Raw genomic sequence first — 4,711 nt, forward strand, 5'->3', positions numbered from 1 at the left:
ATTATATTAAATATGATTATATTAAATATGGCATAAATTATGTATGGCATAAATATGGCATTTAAAATTTAAAATTCTAGTTTTTCTAAATTCTAGTCTATAATTCATATTAATAATTCATAGTAATTATGAATAACTAATAGATAGTTAATAGATAAGATCGTAATAGTTTGCTGAATTCCTATGGATACAAAATTTCTATTATTTGAGCCCGCTTAGCTCAGAGGTTAGAGCATCGCATTTGTAATGCGATGGTCATCGGTTCGATTCCGATAGCCGGCTTTCTCTATTTGTTTGCTTTTTTACTTTTTTACATGATTGATAATGTTTTTTTGAAATCAAAGAACATTGAAAAAGCTTTTTCCCCTTTTCTTTCCAAAGGTCAACGATCCGTTTATTATGTCGTAGAAACTTTCAATTAGGAATAAAATTGGAGGAGTTAGATCTTTGCAGAATAAATCAAGAAAAAAAAAAAGGAAACTTTTTTTGGTTTAATTTTTAGATTTTAATTTTTATATTTTATATTTAATATATATTTTATATTTAATATATTTATATATTATATATATTTTATTTTAATTTCTATTTTTTGTATACATTATATACAATATACATTATATACAATACAAAAAAGTATGGATATTGATCCAATTCATCTCATTAATATTTGTAGTACAATCCTTCAGTCGATTTCGCTTCATTTAGTTCAGTTTTAATTTAGGTTTATGAAATTTCAATAAAATTCAAATTAATAAGGAGTCTTTATGTCGCGTTACCGAGGGCCTCGTTTCAAAAAAATACGCCGTCTGGGGGCTTTACCGGGACTAACTAGTAAAAGTCCTAGAGCCGGAAGCGATCTTAGAAACCGATCGCGCTCCGGTAAAAAATCTCAATATCGTATTCGTTTAGAAGAAAAACAAAAATTGCGTTTTCATTATGGCCTTACAGAACGACAATTACTTAAATACGTTCGTATTGCCAGAAAAGCAAAAGGGTCAACAGGTCAGGTTTTACTACAATTACTTGAAATGCGTTTGGATAACATCCTTTTTCGATTAGGTATGGCTTCAACTATTCCTCAAGCCCGCCAATTAGTTAACCATAGACATATTTTAGTTAATGGTCGTACAGTAGATATACCAAGTTATCGCTGCAAACCCCGAGATATTATTTCAGCGAGGGATGAACAAAAATCTAGAACTCTGATTCAAAATTATCTTGATTCATCCACCCATGAGGAATTACCAAAGCATTTGACCCTTCACACATTACAATATAAAGGATTAGTCAATCAAATAATAGATAGGAAATGGGTCGGTTTGAAAATAAATGAATTGCTTGTCGTAGAATATTATTCTCGTCAGACTTAAACCTAACTAAAATAACAAAACAAGGGTTCTGCTCCCTTTTCACCTGAGTTAAGGTTAAGTAAAGGAAGACAGGGTAAGGGATTTGATTCGGAAATTTTATTTTTCTCCTATTCATGTATGATAGATCCGTAGGTAGATTTTCATCCCCTGTACGCTATTTTACGTATTCCGTATTAAAAAGAAATTGGGAATAGAGAATCTATATCAAAGAAGGGTCTAACTCTTTAGTATCTGTTCTTATTTGGTCAGTTACATTGGCGAATTAGGTGAAGGTGCGGAAAGAGAGGGATTCGAACCCTCGGTAAACAAAAGTCTACATAGCAGTTCCAATGCTACGCCTTGAACCACTCGGCCATCTCTCCTACATAATTATTATGGCCGATAACCCGAGCGAATAGCGAGTTATTCATATTAGATTGTTCGAGAGGTACGAACAATATCAATTCTAACTAGAAAACTAGCTATAAAAATAGAAAACTTTTCATCACTTTTTTCAGCACTTTTTCTTTAGCCTCCCGACTCGAAGAAATTTTTTTGTGAGGGGGCTGTTAAAAATAAATAATATAATACGATAAACATATACCATATATATCTATTCATGTTTGCGAAAAAGGCACTCCCATCTTTTTTCTGATATTTCTACCGGACTGGATTAAATCAATGAATTGAAACGAATCAAATCAATCGATTGGTTTTTTTTTTTTTAGACTATGCTTAATGGATATTTTTAGTTCATAATTCTCTTTAGACTCTAATTCCCCATTTCTATAAGAATTCTAAAATTCTTTTCCAGTTTTAGATCTCTCAACAACAACCTCTTACTCTGTAAATCTATTACAAATTCATAAATCCTCTAAGGGATTTTTATATTTGATTATATGTTGTATACCTGCTATGCACAAAACACAAAAAAGGGCAGTTATTTTATTTTCATCATAGAACGATTATTCGATTATTTTTCCTCTTTTTATCATAATTTAATCAAAACTTCTCTAATTTTGCTAATCTATCCTAATCCGTAGGATAAATTTTTTGATTCTTCAACTTCGATGAAATCGTAATAATTCTTTTTTCTTTTTATATTTTATTCTTATACTAATAAATTCTTATACTAATAAATTTGGATGAAATAAAATAGGATTCAAATATTTCTTTTTTTTTTTTTTTCTTGATTCCTGCCAAAAAAATTGAAGTAAAGTAGAGGGCTATATCTTTTTTTTTTTTTTTTTTTATGGAATGGGTCTGCTTTTATGTTATTTCGTACTGTACGCTTCCTTTGTTTGTGAGATCCTTTTTTTTTTCTCACGAAGGGGTAATGAAAAGAGTTATAGAATGGATTGCTACCTATGCCTAGATCGCGGATAAATGGAAATTTTATTGATAAGACCTTTTCAATCGTAGCCAATATCTTATTACGAATAATTCCGACAACTTCAGGAGAAAAAGAGGCATTTACTTATTACAGAGATGGTGCGATTTGATTATTATTATATAATTATAATTATTTTATATATTTTAATTATTTTATATATATTTTTTTTTTTATTTTTATTTTACCGCTCTTAGTCTTAGGAAAAAGACACATGATTCGGAATAGAAAAAAAAAAAAAAAAGACTATTGAAAAAAAAAAAGAAATCTACGCTTGTTGAAGGTGAAGTTTATAAATAAAGCAATTCCTTCTGTCGTGTATCCCCGATTAATGCAACCTCAGATGCTTCAATTGTTGATTCGAGTATTGAGCGAAAGGTTACACCTATGGGTCTGTATTGTGGGTCAACCCTACTACACTAGTACCAATAGGCGGAATAGAGGAAGAAGCACTACATCTAGGAATCAACAACACGAAAACTTTGTTATTGTTATAAAGGATTCCCTTTCCTTATCGGGATCGGAACTAAGAGAAATGGTTGGGACAACAAACATCCATCTTGTTCGTACTTTGGATACCCATATAACCATCGAAGATTGTTGAAGTGACTAATTCCTGGAAATTAAGGAGCGTTGAGAACAAAGAAATTGTTGGAGTTTACTTTATTTATCTAGTACGAACACGCTTGATGGTAAGAAAAGATCTTTTGCAAGAGGGTTGGCTAGAGATTTCTTGTAAAAACATTAGCCCCGCTCAGTTCATAATGACAATATTTCGACCTTTTTTTTAATTCCATGGATTATTCTCATTATGCACATAAAGGAGGAGCCGTATGAGGTGAAAATCTCACGTACGGTTTTGGAACGGAGAATTCGTTGAATCGAATGACGACCGTAACGGATGTCGGCTCAATCCGAAGGAAATTATGCGGAAGCCTTACAGAATTATTATGAAGCTATGCGACTAGAAATTGATCCCTATGATCGAAGTTATATACTCTATAACATAGGCCTTATCCACACAAGTAACGGAGAACATACAAAAGCTTTAGAATATTATTTTCGAGCACTAGAACGAAACCCGTTCTTACCACAAGCTTTTAATAATATGGCTGTGATCTGTCATTACGTGCGACTATCTCCACTATAGAAATAAAAAAAAAAAGGAAAGAAAGAGCAAATACGCTAGTAAATAAATACGCTAGTAAATAAAATAGGCTTTCTACATATTGCATCGTCCAAAAAACGATTTTTATCAGCTGTAACAAAAAAAGAAAAAAAAAAAAGAAACTTCATAGAAGTCAAAATATGAAGAAATATATATGCCTAGATACTTTATTCTATGGATAAAGGATCTAATTGATAGAGGAAGCACCGTAAAGATCAATTAGCGAGGTTTTGGGCCGATACAATAAAAATAAATAAGAACTGCTTATTTATGTCATGATATGAGATAAAAATTAGGAATCAACTTATGTAATAGAGCCGATCCCCTAAGTTATTGAGCAGCGGTGTAGCATCAGATCCCAAAGACAGTAAGTCTTTTTTATGAGGAAGAAGTCTTTTTCAAGGATTCTATATAAATTTATATATGATATGAAACCGAGATAGTTACCTTTCAGAAAAATCTAACGGACGATAATCCCGAAACGCCTATGCTTTATTTTTCTGAAGGTGGGAGAAAAGATAAAACTCATTATTAATTTAATCCAAATTAAAGTTTGAAACTCATGTAATTAACCTCTTTTGGTTAACCCGAGACAAATCGATAGGATCTATGAGAAATCTCATTCAATTGGATATATGGTAGGGTAAAAAAATGGGACACCAAAAGAATTGACTGCCGAGCCGTATGAGGTAGGAAACTCTCAAGTACGGTTCTAAGGGAAGGAATTGACCCGCCTATTCCGACCGGGGAGAACAGGCCATTCGACAGGGGGATTCTGAAATAGCGGAGGCTTGGTTCGATCAA

General features: G+C 32.0%; 2 non-coding genes across 2 annotated transcripts; one reads left to right on the forward strand and one right to left on the reverse strand.

Moving 5' to 3' along the window:
- The first annotated feature begins 209 nt into the window (after nt 1-209).
- TRNAT-UGU (transfer RNA threonine (anticodon UGU)) lies at nt 210-282 on the forward strand. Its single transcript has one exon. It is a non-coding gene; the product is annotated as a tRNA-Thr (tRNA).
- Nucleotides 283-1,645: 1,363 nt separating this feature from the next.
- On the reverse strand, nt 1,646-1,732 carry TRNAS-GGA (transfer RNA serine (anticodon GGA)). The gene has a single exon. It is a non-coding gene; the product is annotated as a tRNA-Ser (tRNA).
- Nucleotides 1,733-4,711: the final 2,979 nt, after the last annotated feature.

This window comes from Durio zibethinus, unplaced genomic scaffold (assembly GCF_047325235.1).
Source record: "Durio zibethinus cultivar Kanyao isolate XHJ-2024 unplaced genomic scaffold, ASM4732523v1 HiC_scaffold_240, whole genome shotgun sequence".
Lineage (NCBI taxonomy): Eukaryota > Viridiplantae > Streptophyta > Magnoliopsida > Malvales > Malvaceae > Durio > Durio zibethinus.